We start from the raw sequence: 17,551 nt of genomic DNA, 5'->3' as shown, positions 1-17,551 counted from the left end.
GACCATGGTTCAATGCACCTTTCACTCCCTCAGTTCTAGTTTAGACTAAACAAGGCAAACAAGGGTGTGAAAGCATTCTTAAATTAATCCAGACTACTGTGCAAAACTCCTTTAAAAAAAATCCATGCTCTTTTTCCTTATACGTGTGACCTTTAATTTAAACAGATGCAATAGCAATATGCAGCCAACTCTAGCACTGTAGTATGTGTTAGGACGTCAGAAGCTGGAGCTGGAGATCTGTCTCTGGCAAGTCTTGTCAGGTAAATATTTGCCTAGTCTTATCTATGTTGTGTTGAGAGACTTGCGAGTGCAACTCTCTCGTCATTAATTAAAAGCTAAAACAACAGCAGCGGATGGTGAATGCTTTGGCTTACTTCTCATCCATGAAAGGAAAAGAGAGACCAGAGGTGACACTCTGTTGTTGAGAACCTGTTGGCAGAAAACAAGTTTAAAAAGCAGTTCAGACTTTTCTGATGTGAATGCTGTCCTGTGGACTGTTCTTTGTGAAGAGGTGGGGCTTTAAGGTTGCTCTCTGACAGTAGGGTACTGTATGTTCTGCCATGGATAATACTGCACTGTAGTGCAGGATGATATGGTCAAAATTGATACGCATCATATATATCAAATTTTTATATACAGCATACATTGTACAATACACTACCTACACTGCCTGTGTACGTCATCACACACACAGCCATGTCACCAGACTGCAGATGGCTTTAGTATTATGCTCGTTATGCTTAGTTTGAATGCAGTTATTGTAAATACTGTAAATACTGTTAAAACTGTAGACCAGTGTTTTATAGATGGATGTACTTTATTCATCTAAAAAAAAACATGCCAGATGTTATTTTCTGGAGACCAGATATGTCCTAAAAAGTGACTATAAAATAATGTTTCACATTAATAGCTGAAATAAGTTGCTATGTAATAGCAACAGAATTTCAAAATTCAAATAAACATTTACTTCAACTTTAATTTACTTTAATTAAATATCCTATAAAACCTTGATACTCTATATTTTTTGTTTATATTGAGAATAGATTTCTTTCATTAATACAGTCTGGCCTGAGGAATTATGTTTCTTAATATGAAGCCTACAATTGCAGATTAGCCAGAGTGGAACTAATATTATGGTATTGAAATATCGAAAATGTGTTTCAAAATCCTGTGTGCTGGATCTGTTCCAAAGCCCAAGTACAGGAGGTCTACCAGGACTATATATAGGAGGTCTTGACAGCACACTGTGTTTTTCCACTGGGTGCCAACACGCCTTCATCGACATGCCTTTATCTAAGAGATGGTTAGTTCACGGAAATGGATGCCAGCATGTCCCTCACATCTGGCTGGGGGTTTGCCTCTGAATGCCTGGGAAATAGCAGGCTCCCACTTTTCATTGTCTGCTCCCTCTTCCTCTTTCAAGCACAAAAGAATGGTGGGAAAAAAGCTCAGTGGCTGAGAAAGGACTCTTTCCCAGCCACGGCCTTCAGGAGGCCCGTTCAGGCCTTCAGTGCAGCGTTCAGGTCTGTACTCGGGCCATATGATCCGATGCCTGCCCCTCCTCCCTGTTTTTCCCTACAGCGGCAAAACAAACGGAGGAAATCGAGCCTTCCACTGATACGTGTTGTGTTGTCGACCCGAAGCAGAGGACTGTTTATTGTTGTGTGGATGGAGCTGATACTGGGGATTCCTAGTATGGAGGCCACTGTACAGAGGAACTGCCTGCCAGGGCTCTGTATGACCCTCAAGAGGGATAAGCGGTGGACTGAACGTGGCCCTTTCTTTCCGGTGACCCTCCTGTGTTGCTGATTCCGGCTGTTCCCGGCAGCCTCTCCTAGGACGTGTCGACACCTGCTCCCCTGCACACCTGTTCAGTATGGTAATGTTGTGTCTGAATGGTGTGTCTTTGGGGGCTGAGTGAGTCATCTATATCCAAGGCTCGCTCTGCACAACGCAAAAACAAAGGAAAGGCCTGGTAGTCACAGCAGAAAAGGATCTGTCGAGGGTCCTACTAATACACTGGTGTTTTTCCAAAGACTTACTGGAACAGGCAGCCAGCCACTACCTGTCCAGAGGTGCTTTTCTGCCTCTGCTTTCTCAAACAAAGCAGCAAAAGGGAGGACAAATTTGCTTTGGAAATGGTGACATCATAGTTATTTATCCTTTAAGCTTTATGCTCTCTAAGCTTTTCCGTAGACTCATGAGGAACCACTGTTACCACAAGTGTGGTAGTTCAGTTGGAACTGTTGATTACTTCTATGATCAGTTAGCCTATCTACTGTTATTCAAATGATGTATTTTCAATATTTTAAGCCTTCTTTCGTGCCTTATCCTTTGCTTCGACACCATCTTCTTCTTAATATGGTGTTGTAACATAACAATAAAAGCCTCTTGTCTGCTGACAAGAACATATCTGTAGAGATTGGTAAGAAGTCAGAAAAACAGTAGAAACAGGAACTGCCCACATTGTTCTTTTGATTTTTTTTGAATGGGGAAAACAAGTGAAAGGACAACTAAGCCCAATCTCATCTTGTACTCCGACACCTTTTTAAGGTACTGAGGTACTGAGGTACAAGGAAAAGTGGGTGAAATCCTCTTCATAAGAAATTGGACAACCCTTCGAAAACTTCATTTGACTTCAAAAATAAATAAATAAATGACTTTAAAAAAGAGCTATGCTTCATTTTGTGGGTACTAGTGGTTCTCTTAAGGTGACCCTGCCAGTAATTTGTTGTGACACCAGAGGAACAGTACTTTAGTTAAATATAGCACATCATATCTTTTTAACGTGTGTGGGGGGGGGGCAAAGTTAGTTATTAGCAAGCTTCTTGTGCGATTTATATCGTACAGCAGCCTCAGGTGACTGAATGGAGCCATTGCACCATTTAAAGTGGAGCTTTTTTAAGTTTGTTATGAAGAATCTCTGCAGGGACTGAAGGGAAACTGAAGTGAACTCAGACATACACAAGCACATGAAAGTACAACCTTGAGGGTTTGAAAGCTGAAGATTAGGGCTAAAGGGAGTGAGCATAGCACAGTGGAGAGGAGTAGAGAAGTGAGGGACAGGTCGTGTTGAAGGGTTGGCAGGAGGAGGAGAAGTATGGCGGCTGATGGAGACCTCAGTGTCGCCCTGCCGTCGTCCCGCCGCCATCCCGCTGCCGTCTCGTCGTCATCCCGCCGCCTCTCCGAAGCTCTTGGTCCAGCCTCTCTGGCGCTCTTTGAAGGGCAGATCCACCCCCGCTTCTCTCTCTCTGTCCGTCTTTCTCTCTCTCTTTCGCTCTGCTCCCGCCGTCCCACCCCCTCCACATAATTGCCTTGTTTTTCTCGAGCGCAGATGTTTCTTCAAGGGCACGCAGTGGTTTTGTAGTCAATCTGGAGCAGGGTTCTCTCTGACAGTGGCGCTCTCTAATTACGCCACTGAGAGATGCTGTCCGCTTCCACTCTCTCGACTCGCTGCGTGTCCGTGTGTTTGTGTGTGTCCGAGAGTTAAATGGGACGTGGATGTCTGGTCCAGAATACTTGGGATTTCTTTTTGTCTTCTGTCCCAAAAGTGTCGGAACACAGAAAGGAAACATTCCTCAGCATGTTCGATCATGTACTTACTTTTGTCCTACTACGTGAGGAACTGTGTGTGTGTGTGTATGTGTATATGTGTGCAAACACACCTCTTCATGCAAGACTTTGATTGAGTGCCGCTCATTGTCTGCGGGCCGCCTGGGCTCTGCTTTGTTTGTTAACTAAATGATCAAAGCGTCCTGACATGCGCTACCGTCTAATAAAGCGGTCGCACACGACTCGCTGCTGAAGTAATGTCTCCTGCGCTCTGACCCCAGTCATCAGGACATGAGCAGCCGTCTTTGATGAGGCTTCCCAGACCACGGAACCCACCATATCAACATTTTTCACATGGAACGTATAATTTCTTTACTCTTTAACCCTTAAAGAGCTGGGATTTTATGTGGGTTTCCCTTAAAAATGAGCAATGGCCGTTTTGATTGCTTGTAAAATCTATCGTCTTCATAGCTTTTCTACACAATCACAATCAGCTATAAGACAAGAATAAAACCACCTGCTCAATACTATGTAGGAGCACTGCCTGATACATCAGAAAAATTAAGGTTGTGATATTTTGTTGTTCTGCAATATACACTCATTTACATTTACTGTTTTACTGTTTTACGGTTTAAGGATGGGACAATATATCAATATCACAGTCTATTGCAATGTTTTGATCGAATTGTATCAATAAGTGGCATCAAATATTTATATATATTTTTTTAAATGTAGGCGCTCTAACCTCTGAGGACTCGACTCAATGAAGGTTAACTAGTGACACTTTTGGTTAAATGTGTGTCTGAACATGATAACAAAAAACACTTATAGCAGTCATCCAATTAGTTTTGAGACATACTTGAATCCCTTTTTATTTTTTTTAAAGGCTAAGGCTTGTGAAGGCTTGTTCATTTGGGATGTCTCGGTTTGTTAGTGTGATGGTCCTCAAATGAACCCTGATGGACTCACTGGGTGAAATGATTGTGGAGTTGAGCTGTATGTACCTGTGTACGTGTGTGTGTGCGTGTGTGTGTGTGTGTGTGTGTGTGTGTGTGTGTACGTTTAGGACATTGTTCGGCCAATCTGAAGAGAGGTGCTGGTGAGGGGGAAAATGTCACAGAAATGTCAAGGGTAGAAACACAACATGAGGCCCTGAGAACAGGAGCAGCCCTAAAACTCCTCCCTTCTTCTCTTCTACTTCTCTTCTTCTCTTCTACTTCTCTTCTTCTCTGATACTAATCTGTAGCAGTTTTTGTAATGTGCTATCCTCTTTAGGCATTCTGTAGTAAAGGCAGGGGGTTTATATAGAACTATGTGGGACTCTATGATATGATATCACAATATGGGATTACAATTGTAAATATTTCAATATGTATTGACATGGGATAGCAGTTTGCAAACTGATAATGAAGTGTCACCTCAGGATACAGCTTGAGTTTGGGAACAACCACACCTGATAAATTGTGAGGTGTTTTCTTATGAGTGAGATTAAACACTGGCCAGCAGGCTCATGGCTTGGCGATGTGAATTATCCACATGGATTTAAGCCTGATTGGAAGTAACATCCCAAATTTTGCGTCGATCCACACTGTCACGTGTGGATACCGGAAGTCTATCATAGAAGTCATTGCCACCACAGTGGGTAGCCCAGTGAGTTTTAATGATCGTGACATGCAGCATCTGGCTAGAATTGTCAATTCAAACAGACAAATGACTGTTTAGCTTCAGTGGGACAAGGCAAAAGTCATGGGACACTATACTTGCTCCATATCATTTGACATGTCAGTGTATTGTGATTTATATTTAAAGATTTGAAGATTTGCAATAATTTTGCAATATTCTACGACACATTGATACATTCCATATAAAATCTCAAGCTCTTTAGTAAAATATGGACTTTTCACGGTGTCAGAAATGATAAAATATTGCTGTTTATTGATTTTTTTTTTTTTGGCCACAGTTTTGACACGACCACCCCCACACCTCTTCTCTTCTCAATCTGCCGCTATTCTTATCGGACGCTGTTAACAGCTCCAGCCATTAGATTAGCTTTTCACAGTGTCCACATCCCTGGCTCCAGCACCGTCTACTCTCTCCAGTGACCTGGCCAGCTGCTAGCTTGGCTGTGGCCTTGTGCTCTGTGTGTACATGTGTGTATTTGTGTGTGTGTGTGTCTGTGTGTGGTGTCTAGTAAGTGCGTCTGCTCTGTGGCCTGCTTTCTGTTGGGCTCTCTCTGCTCCAGACAAACGCGCCGTCCAGCCACCCCCGACTGAGGAAGGGTGGGGGGATTTGTTGTTTGGATGATAAGGTCCAGCCCGAGGCCACAGCCTCACACAGCACCATCACACACACAGAGCTACTCCCAAAAGTGTCCGTCTTCCATCCCAAAAGGCCTAGACACTTGACTCTGAACTGCATAGCTGACATGTTTTACGTTCCTTGCTGGTGCTGCGTAATGCAGAGACTGGTGGGATTTGAAACACTGGCCAGTATGTATCACCAGGGGCTGTAAGTTAGAGTGAAGAAGAGAGAAGTAAACTGAGGTAGAGCGAGTCAGAGTGAAGTAAAGCCAGTGATAGATAGGTAGAGCGACTCAGTGTGAAGTAAAACCAGGTAGAGCAAGGCTGAGCGAGGTAGAGTGAAGGTAGAGCCAGGCAGAACAAAGCAGACTGAAATGGAGCCAGGCAGAGTGAGGTAGAGTCAGGCAGAGCAAGGTAGAGTGAGGTAGTGCTGGGCAGTGTGAGGTAGAGTGGGTTAGAATGAACTAGAGTCACACATAGCCAGACAGAGTGAAGTAGAGCAAGGTAGAGCGAGGTAGATGCAGCGAGGTAGTGTGAGGTAGCAGTAGAGGTCCACAGTGAACACACACACCAAACTACTACTTCTCCTGAGGAAAATAATTCCAGCCAAACCATGAGTCAACAAAAAAACTGTGGGGATATATAACAGCATTATCGCACATCACCATATCTCTGCCATTAGTAATTTTGATGTGTGTGATCACTTCTCAAGTGTGCTGTGTGTGTCTGTGTCTGTGTGTGTGTGTGTGTTTGTGTGTGTGTACATAAACACCACCCTGCCCCTTGCGCAAGCACAGACCCCTAAGAGGGAGAGGGCGTTTACCATGTTTCCATAAGTCCCGATTTCTCCTGTGCCAATTGCAGAATGGTTTACATTGGACCTTATAAACACTCATTTATAACCGATTCTCCAGACTGGCCCACAGCTGAGTCCTGTCTGTGTTTCCTATCAGTTCTGCAACAGGCTTGACCACTGCCTGTGTCTGGCTGCGTCTGACAGATGTTATTTTATTTTAGCTAAAGTGTTTCATCAGATTGGTCTGAGCCGCTAGTGGTCAGTGGGAGACCAGCAGCGGTGGTGCCAAAGTCACAGTGACTGGTCACAAGGTCTGTAAGGTCAAATTTCTCTGGTGAGGAAACTGAGTCTGCATTCAGTCCGTCTGTCTGTGGCTCTCTCTCTATCTCTCTTGGTCTCTCACGCTCTCTTGCTCTCACTCTGTCTGTCTGTCTGTCTGACTTCTGGACGTCTTCACTACCAAACACACACAAACATGTACTGTGCATCTTGAGTGTGTCAGCCTTTGGTTGATATTAGCCACAGTTGTTTGCATCTTCTACTTGTGTTTCTTGATTTCTTTCTTTTTAACCTTTTCATTAATGAAGGTGCAGAATGCTAGAGCAGAAAAGTCATAAAACATTATTAATACTTTAGGTGTTTTTGAGTATGAAATACGTAGTACAGACAAAGTGTGGTTTGGATGGACACTGTTATCACACAATTCAGAGCAATACAGAAAGGGAGCAGCTATTCATGTCAGGAACAACAGTGACATATTTTGACATACCAACTCTTCATCACTTCCTTTAAGTAAAAAAGACTGGAATAATTACCAATGTTACAGAAGTTACAAATGTGTGTCATGTGTTTCTGATACAATGCTTAAAAAACACAACTACACTATACTGTTATATGCTGTGTGGCCCCTTTGAGCCATGATGCTGACAAAAAAAAACAGCCAATCCAAGCTTGTCATCAGGAAATATTCTTGTGTAATTCTGTGGCAAAATAAGAAATGTTGTAAATTTGTAAATTAAATAAAAAGCTGCATTCTTTCTTCACAATCAAAAACATGCTCATTATTTATAAATAATAGAACAACTTGTAATATTCGATAAATATTGAACATATAGAGTTTAGTATATGTTAGATATAGAGCCATTGAATCTGGTTCAGGGCCAATCCAGGCATATTTTAATGGATCTGGAGTCTTAGTTTTAATCACGGTGTTCAGTCAATTCCCCTGATAGGGACACCTCTACTTGTATGACATGTTTAAATGATGTTGATTAAAGGAAAATATAATCAGTTAAAATAAACACTATAGACATTAACTTTACCAGTAAACTTAACAGTCAGAATAGGGCAAAAGTCTAATACCATGATAAACAACAAGTATCACACAATTTACTCAGAATTTTTTTTTTTTATCACATTAACAATAATATATCATATAGACACACAGCATGATCAATGGCTGAGAGATTTGAGTGCTGAGTGCACTCAAGCTTGAGTAGTCAGATGTCTGCCCTGCTTTAGATCCAACTTTATATTCCTGTATGTTTGGTATGCTGCTTATTACTTAGATATGGATCATGGATTTATTATTACATCGTGCCTTGCTGCACCGTACAGTGGAAATGTACAGCTATAGTTTCAGGTAGAGGTGACCCTTTGGTTCACAGTGATGGTGGATGCAGATTTACAGAACTGTGTGTTTGAGGGAAAGAAAGAGAGAGAGAGAGAAAGAGAGAGATAAATGCCTTTTATTAGACATTCCTGCAGCTTTACTCACTATCTTAGTGAGAGCATGAATGAGAAACCTGCAGAGCGGGCCTGTAGTGGAGTGGTCGCCCTGTGTGTGTGTGTTGAGACAGGAACACACAGCCACAGCCAACTCTTTTGTCAGGAGGATGCTGGTAGTGTCTGTGTGTGTCCGATTTTGTTTTCTTCCTCTGTGTGTGTGTGTGTGTGTGTGTGTCGTTGCTCGGGGTAGTGTGTTTTTCTTAAAAGCGCCGCAATCCCAGTCCTTGCCCAGACATGCGTGGGCAGCTTTACGTTTCCAGTGTGTTTTTGGGAGCTCTATGTAAAAGCAGCAGAACAGACAGCAGGCTGGCTTCCAGCTCCATCTCGCTCAGTCCTGGGGGTGCATTACACTAACACTGACTCAATATCTCCATCTCTAACACGGCAAAGTGCCAAAACAGAGAAAAGAAAGAGAGAGAAAGAGGAAGGAAGCTGTTGGACAAGCTTGCTCGTTCTTCTTCCAAACTCTGTTTGATGATTTGTCCAAGCAGTAGCTTCTTAAGCTCTGCTCCGTGTAGTTGATGAAATATAACCAGATGAAAAAGAGTAAAGGAGCTTGTCTTTCTGACTTAGCTCCACATTAACCAGCTCACTCCAGCCCAGCTGTTGTGATCCTCCTTACACTGTTAGTCTTGAGTCCTGCTCAATTAGCTTTTGGTTTTGTGAGACGTGGAGGAAATGGTCAGTCTGAGGATTCACAAACACTCCTACACTCTGCAGATTAGCATCACAGGAAAATGTAACACTAATTTGTAAATATGTGTCTTAGTCTCTCCACACTGGTCTCATTCGCATCCATTGTACTTTGACTCTTGCTTCATAAATAAATTACTCAGATTTGAGACTGAAACAATTATGTCTAGAAAAGATAAACAAATGAAACTAAACTGATTAACTACCTTAAATTTAAATACAACACATCAAGACAATCTGTAGTTGCCAGCCTAGTGTCAGCATAAAGTATATAAAGTAAAAAAATATTAAGAGCACAGTATTATGGGTATTTTGAAGAATTTTGTATAGATGACTTTAGACGATTACTCAAGTAATTCAAGTTACTCGATTACAAAAATTGATCGATTGATTTTCTGTGCCTCGAGGAATCATTTAATTATTTTATAACGCAGAGCACGGAATTTAGCACAGACTTTTAATGTGAAATAGCGCACAAGTTGTCACGCACGCACAGAAATCAGGTAGAGGAGGTTTTTGGAGCGGAAAGCAGGTAAGTTTATTTTACAACAAATCAATTACATTAACATTAATGTACCTTAATAACATGATGACAACCCTGTGTAGTGCAGCTTATTATTAATACTGTCTAATGTGTGTGTTTAGTTTATTACAATGGAGACAAGGTCTCCACTTAATACAGGCTTTATGTAATCAGTAAAAACAGCGCTGTGGAGTTTATAAATAAATACATGTTAAAGTTACTCTGGCCGGAATGCACGGCCATGAACTTACTGTATTATGTAATTTAGTCTTAGTTGTGTCAATTAATTAGATCTGAGTAGTGTAAAATGTAAATAAATAAACATTATTTCACAGGTTTTTCCGAAAACATCCAAAAACATCCAACACTGGCAGATCTGCCATCGCTGCTGTTGAGAAGCTAAGATGCACAATATAAAGCCAATGTTTATGCCTTTATTATTGATTAGTGTCCTATATTTAATACTTACAAGAAATCATAAGTTTAAATAATTTAACCTAATTTATGAAATTATTAATTATGTAATTATTACTTGTGGTATTTATGTCTGTTTTGTGTTTTATTTATTTCTATTTGTGTTTACAATGTGGAAATGTATGTTGTGAATTTGAAAAATTAAACCAGTTGGTCATTCATTATTAAGTAAAATTTCTTATTTTATGAAATCTCTTATTTTATGTTTTATCCAATTAATTTAATCAAATAGATTTTTCAATAGAGTACTCGATTATTAAAATAATCGATAGCTGCAGCCCTAGATGACTTCAAACTGTAGCCTTTTAAGCAAAGTCAAGCAGCTTTCCTTCTTTCTTTTTTACTCTTGTTGAAACAGTTGTAGCCGAATTGGGGGCTCGTTCAAATACGCTTTAGATATGTTTTTAATTATTTAAAAGCTAATGTCAAAATAGTATGTGACTATTCACCACCCTGTTACTTTACCTCAGAATGAAACACACTTATTTCACTTTTACAAAAAACAATACTTCTGATTTTAATTGGCTGGTGTCTTCCAATAGCATTTAACATAAAGTAATTACCAGGAATAAAAACTATTTGCAATATTCTTACAGTGCTGTGCTTAGCAGTTAGCTAGCTAAAGAGATTTTATCTGTTTGGTTTGGTTAGTGGGCACATTCTCTGTTTGTGTTAAGTAATTGCATCAGTGTTAATTTTGTTAACAAAAACTATATCGAAATATCGAAAACCGGATGAAATTTTTCATCAGATAATCAAAACTAAATAAAAATCTCAAAGACTGATGAAAATTATTTGTAATATTTTTTTTTACAAATTGACCAGTAATTGGAAACCAGCCGCTCAACACAGTGTCCTTATGACCGGTTGCCTGAGCCCCTCACACAGCGGCTCATCTGAGTAATGGATTGGTAAACACACATTTTAATTAACATTAAAATTAGACTAAAACTAATAATAACCAACAGACTAAAATATGACTAAAACTATTATACATTTGAGTCAAAAGACTAAGACTAAACCAATTTCAAAATCACCTGTCAAAATTAACACTGAATTGCGTTTAGCTTTGAAAGGCTTGGTTTTATATACATTTTGGGGTAAAAATATTTTGAGCCGAGAGTGTTGTCAAATCATGCTATGCTACTACTATGTACTGAACTTAATAATAAAAGTACTTAAAAATAAAGTAGATGTTACTACTGTATCAGGAGTGACCCAGTAAAAGAGTAGACACATGATGATTTGCGTGTTAGACGAACTGTAGCAATCCGCTATCAGTTGTATGAGAGATGAGAGAAGTGTGTTGGATTTGTGTGGGCAGGTGTTCTAGGACATATCAAAAAGGAGTTTGTCTGAAAATCTCTCTCCTCAGCTCACGTTTTATCAGGCTCTTTATAGCCCCACTGGTGGCTAATCAAAGGACTGCACACTGACAACACAAACAAAACAAACCAAATCATATAAAGCACAGCAGCAGATGCAAAACAGGAACACGTTGAAAGAAAATTACAGTATACCCTATAAACTGAATTTAATTTTTTTTTTTATAAATTAAATATAATGATTCAATAATAAAACATATATCTGTAAAGATTTTACCAAAACACTTTACATTGTTCCTCAGACAGCCAGCTCTAAATTAAAAGCATTTGAACTTTGTGTATACTAACACTTATTTATGTTCTGAAAAAGGCCTGTTTGAGGTAATTATTCCCTCACCAGATGCTGCACTCTTGTTCTGGTAATTGGACATTGATTATAAAAATGAAAGTAGAAAGAAATTGTAGTAGTTCTGATTGCCTTTTTGAAAATGTATTTAATTATGATGCAAAATAAAACAGCGTATACTGTATTGTGTAGTTTGTGTATATTTGCACATTCCTGCCAGCCTTGGGGTTGCATGTATGTGAGACTGTTGTGTGTGTGTGTGTGTGTGTGTGAGAGAGAGAGAGAAGCTGCATGCTGCTGCTGGCTAATGCTGTACAGAAGCAGTGATTCATTCGCCCCTCTCTACACTCATTCATAAAAATCTGGGAAAATACTACGACTTCCTGTCAGAGTGCTCCAGCCCAGCGTGTGTGTGTGTGTGTAGATATATCTCTCTCTCTCTCTCTTTCTCTCTGTCATGTGGTGTTTCTAGTTTGAGCTGTGATATTGAGTGTACTTTGATCCCAGCTAGAGAATATATAAACATTTACAGTCTCTAGATTTGGATCTACTGTTTCCAACTTTTCCTTATCGTGCTTGAGCTTCTACCAGTCAGGCAGGGCTTACTTTAGACTACACAGCTCATGGTCAGGCCAGGCTTATGTCGTCAAAGACAAAAAAAAAACGGTGTTTCTGTGATATACTTAGGATATGTTTGCGTTCACAGCCTTAGAGATCTACCCACAGACCTTTAGTTATGTTTAAGAGATTATTCTTAGGGCTTGAGTAGTTAAGAGTGGATTTTGAGGTAGAATTTGGGTCATGTTGTTGAAGCAAATGTTTTTTTCAGCTTCGGGGCTTTATCTGATGGTGCCATTGTTGTTTTCAGAGGCTTGTAGATGTATTTGTTGATTTAGTCAGTTTTGGCTATGTAACTGCAATACACTGTACCTCAGTATTTAAAAAAATGCTACAGTATCTCCAGGACTTGCCTGATGGCCCAGATTTCTGTTCTATGCTCAAAATATCTTGTTTATTCCTGTTCATTCCTTTAAGAAAGCCATAGGTTGTAAAACCTGTAAGCTGGCGAGTTTAGTGATTATATAAGTTTGAAAGAAAATAAAAGCCAGCAAAAAAAGTGTCACAAAGTGTGCCTTTTCACTGTCACTACTAAACCTCTATTAAAACCATTCACTTGATTTTGTGCTCTCAGATATGATGTTTGTTCTGTAAATATGTGTGATGTGAAGCTTAGTTAGCTGAGGCATATCTTGCTCTGTCAGTTTTAGCCTGTTAGCTAACTGTTCTCAACATAACTGATCGATTACGAGCCTGAACGCAACATAACCTGTATTATTTATACTTTTTGCCAGTCCAGCTTGAGTTGCTTGAGTATTTTAGCAATACTCATGTTAGTCAACAGCACAGCTGACTATTTACTATACACTCCATGGATTTATTTTTGCTGAAATACTGATTTAAAAGTGTGTGCAGTGTTCACTTAGCATTTTTTTATTTTATAATAATGCAAAACAAGATGCTACAGAAGCCATGCTAATGCAGGAACTAATACTGTACTGGACCTTTGCTAGAAGGTGACTCTACTTAGCGACTGTGCTAAAGAGGTGTGTTGAGCTACAAGCTGGGTAAAGGAATCTGTTTGTAGGTTTTTCCCTTAATTCACAACTTTGTTAAAAAGAAAATGGCTTGTTTTTATGGCTTGTTCCTTCTCGGTATGAAGTGAGTAGGAACTTCTTAAAAATGTTCTTTATTGGGTAGAATAACATGGCTCTTGGTGGTACATCCTAAGAACTAAAGGAAAGCCATGTGTGTGGGAGAGTGTGTGTGTGTGTGCATGTTCTTTTGATCTTAGCCATATGCCTGTGTACAGTAATGTGTGTGTGCATGTTTATGAGCATGCATTTGGGTCTTGGTAGCTAGAAGAGGCAGGAAGCTGCTGGCGAGGGGACAGTTCTCTGCTTGTTCAGACTCAACGGATGAAAGAGACTCATAAAATTACAGAGCAGAGCTGCTGGAGTTCCTGAGCCGAGCTCTCACTCTGAGCAACTCCACATTAACTCTGCACCAACCATACTCACCTGAGAGCGCAGAATCCAGCACTCTCTCACACCTACAACACCCTCTCTAGTGTCTCTTTCTGCCCTTCTCTCTCTCTAGCAGTTTCTTTCTCTTCTTTTTAGTCCTGTTTGTACTTTTTTTTCCTTTTCTTCAGACTTTTGACTCTTCATTTTGTTTGTCCCTATCCTTGTTTCCTTTTCTATTCTTTTTTCTCTGTTCCTCTCTTTGTTGTCCTTTCCTTTTTCTTATTTTCTACCCACTTAGCTCTCTCTTCCTCTTCTTCTTTTTCTTTTTCTACTTCTTAATCTTCTCTCTCTCTCTCTCTCTTTCTTCTTTCTTATTCTCTGTTGAATAGGCACAGGTATTCCTCTTTCTCTATCTCACTCACTCACTCACTCTCTCTGTCTCTCTCGCACTGTGGGCGAGTGAGTCCTTGGCTGGCCTCACTCTCTCGTAGGAATCACCAGTTGGCGCACCAGCCTGGCGAGGTTTGCCAAGGGTGAGACGTGCCATCCGTCTCTGCTCTTTCAGCGCCGCTGCCAATCGTCCGCTTCCGCAGCGCTGCAGCCCCTCCTGAAACAGACTGATATTCACTACATCTGTCAGAACTGCTGAGTGTGTTTCGCTAGAAATCTGAAAGAGAGCACGTCTGATTCAGAGTGCATTAGGAGAGCAGAAATAAGTGGGTGCTTTAGAACACGCTGCATTGATTTTGAAATTTCGGATAGATAGATAGATAGATAGATAGATAGATAGATAGATAGATAGATAGATAGATAGATAGATAGATAGATAGATAGATAGATAGATAGATAGATAGATAGATAGATAGATAGATAGATAGATAGATAGATAGATAGATAGATAGATAGATAGATAGATAGATAGATAGATAGATAGATAGATAGATAGATAGATAGATAGATAGATAGATAGATAGATAGATAGATAGATAGATAGATAGATAGATAGATAGATAGATAGATAGATAGATAGATAGATAGATAGATAGATAGATAGATAGATAGATAGATAGATAGATAGATAGATAGATAGATAGATAGATAGATAGATAGATAGATAGATAGATAGATAGATAGATAGATAGATAGATAGATAGATAGATAGATAGATAGATAGATAGATAGATAGATAGATAGATAGATAGATAGATAGATAGATAGATAGATAGATAGATAGATAGATAGATAGATAGATAGATAGATAGATAGATACTTTATTGATCCCGAAGGAAATTTACCAGCCAGTAGCAATTACACAACACAGTCGAAACAAACAGTACACAGTCGAAACAAACAATAAGTATTATAAAATAAAATAAAAGAGCACAGTGAGGAATATAAGACTCTAAACTATAAAATTATAAACTGAGACTTAAAAATATATACATAAATATATAAATACAAAAAAACTATACAAAGTGTGAAAGTAATCAGTCATAGATATGAGGTAGTGCAGTAAAATAATAATTTAAGTATAGAAGGTATCAGCAGATATGACAATATTAAACATAAACCTGTGCAAGTATTGTATTTAAGTAAGGTGCGTAGTGTAGTGTCCAGGGGTGCAAATTTACAAGATGTACAGTAAAGTGTCCAGGAGTGAAAAGGTACAGAGTGTACAGTAAAGTGCCAAGTGTCCAGGGATGCAAATGAACAGTATATACAGTAAAAAGGCAAAAGAGTCCCAGCGTGTAGATGTGTAGGGTGCTTTCCAGTACAGATAAAAAAAGGCTGATTAAGAAAGCACATATTGAGACTCGTTCCTCATCTGTCCTCTCTCTTCCGGCTCCACTGGGAGGAGTTGAAGAGTCTGGTGGCTCTCGGAACGAACGATCTTCTCAGTCTGTCCGTAGAGCAGCTCTGTGACAAGAGCCTGCCACTGAAACTGCTCCTCTGATCCATGATGATGAAATGCAGTGGGTGACCATCATCATCCATGATGGAGAGTAGTTTTTGCAGTGTCCTCCTCTCTGCCACCGTTACCACAGAGTCTAGCTCCACACCAACCACGGACCCCGCCCGCCTGACCAGCTTGTCCAGACGCATCTCGTCCCTCTTCTTCACGATTGTGATTAGTTTTTGGCCAACATAAATAATTTGAGTCCTAATTCAGTCACTAACTACATAAGCTGAGCTGACTGTTTCATCATTGAAATCATTGAATCATTTCCTAAAGAATCACACTTGGATTTGAATCTCAGTGATGTCACAGATAGTACACACAGCACAGTTTGTGTGTAGTGTGATGTCCAGCACCTCTGTATCTTTCAGTTCAGGTTGCGGTCTGGCTGTTTTTATAGCAAGCACTTTTCTGCAGTGCTGTTTGAGTTTGTGTGTGTGTGTGTGTGTGTGTGTGTGTGTGTGTTGCACTCATAGCCAGTGTGTCCTCTGTCTGGCCAGAGACGTCTCAGTTTCCCAGGAGAGCGAGAGCCGTGCCCGAGAGAACCGCACCATGACACAGCCAGGTCGAGAGCAGCACAGCTGTCTTACTACACATACACACAAGTGCACAAACACACACACACACACACACATGCTCAATCTGCTCACCCATTCTTCCTGTGTCAGATGCGTGGCTGTGTCCATCATCTGTGCTGAGTTAAAGTCACGCCAAAGTGGCACAAGTGCTCCTACACTTGTGCTGTGTGTGTGGTCTGATTTGTCGCCTGTTTATACAGCATGTTCTCTTCTGATGTGCGTAGAAATGGCTGGATGTGATTTTATAGACCACTCAGATACATTTAAGAAATACTTAAGATTGTCCAGAATTCATGATTTAGTGTTTTCTTACTTTTGGACAAAAACTCAGTCCACGCAACATTCTTGGGGTATAACAGTCCCGTTTCTTCCATTTTTTTTCCTTATCTCCTTTAAAAGGTGTATGTAGTAGGTCAGCGAAGAAAACTTTGGGTCTTTGAGCCATGAGTGCAAATCTAACATTACCTAGACTAACAGTAGCTATAGTCAAATTTATTTTCTATAAAATGTTTTTAAATATTTGTATTAAATACAATTTATTGTTATTTATTATGAACTATGTATTGTGAATGAATTTGATCATTCATCATTTAATCATTTAATAAAAAAAAAAATAATTTGATTTAATAGACTTTGATTTTAGTATTGTTTTTTATATTAACTAACCCACTGCCTACTTAATTATAGGCTATCATTAACTGAACCATAGGTAAATAATAGGTGGTTGATGTTTACATTAATACTAGTAGTAACATCTGGCACTAATATATTCATTTTAAAATATTGTAATAAATCCTAATAATATGTGTAAGATTATATCCTATTTTTGTCATATTATCCAGCATTACCATTCAGCCAATGCACTTTTGTGTGTGTGTGTGTGTGTGTGTGTGTGTTTGGTCTTGTACCCCTCTGTAGCTGCGGAGGCGGGGGTGGGGGGTGTTGTTTATGATGGAAGAGTGGAGGCGGAGGTGCATTAGGCTGCCTTTTATCTCTCCTGCTCTTGTGTCCGAGGAGAAAGAGACAGAGAGCATGCAGGCTGCTAAACACACGACACGGCCTTTGAAATCCCTTCTTCATCATCAGTTACTAAATACAGTTCAATTGTGTATGTTGTAGAGAGAGAGAGAGAGAGAGAGAGGGGGTTCTTTTACACGTAACAGACTCGGCTCATTCTGGTAATCATTCAGATATT

The 17,551-nt window shown here is 39.8% G+C and overlaps 1 protein-coding gene across 1 annotated transcript in view; it reads left to right on the top strand.

Annotated features, from left to right (window-relative positions):
* igf1ra (insulin-like growth factor 1a receptor) overlaps positions 1 to 17,551 on the top strand; it is a 131,199-nt gene that overhangs the window by 22,891 nt on the left and 90,757 nt on the right. The window lies entirely within an intron of this gene.

The sequence above is a fragment of the Astyanax mexicanus genome, chromosome 9, assembly GCF_023375975.1.
Source record: "Astyanax mexicanus isolate ESR-SI-001 chromosome 9, AstMex3_surface, whole genome shotgun sequence".
NCBI classification, from domain to species: domain Eukaryota; kingdom Metazoa; phylum Chordata; class Actinopteri; order Characiformes; family Acestrorhamphidae; genus Astyanax; species Astyanax mexicanus.
Note: the sequence above shows the minus strand (reverse complement) of the source record. Positions and strands in the feature narration are given on the sequence as shown.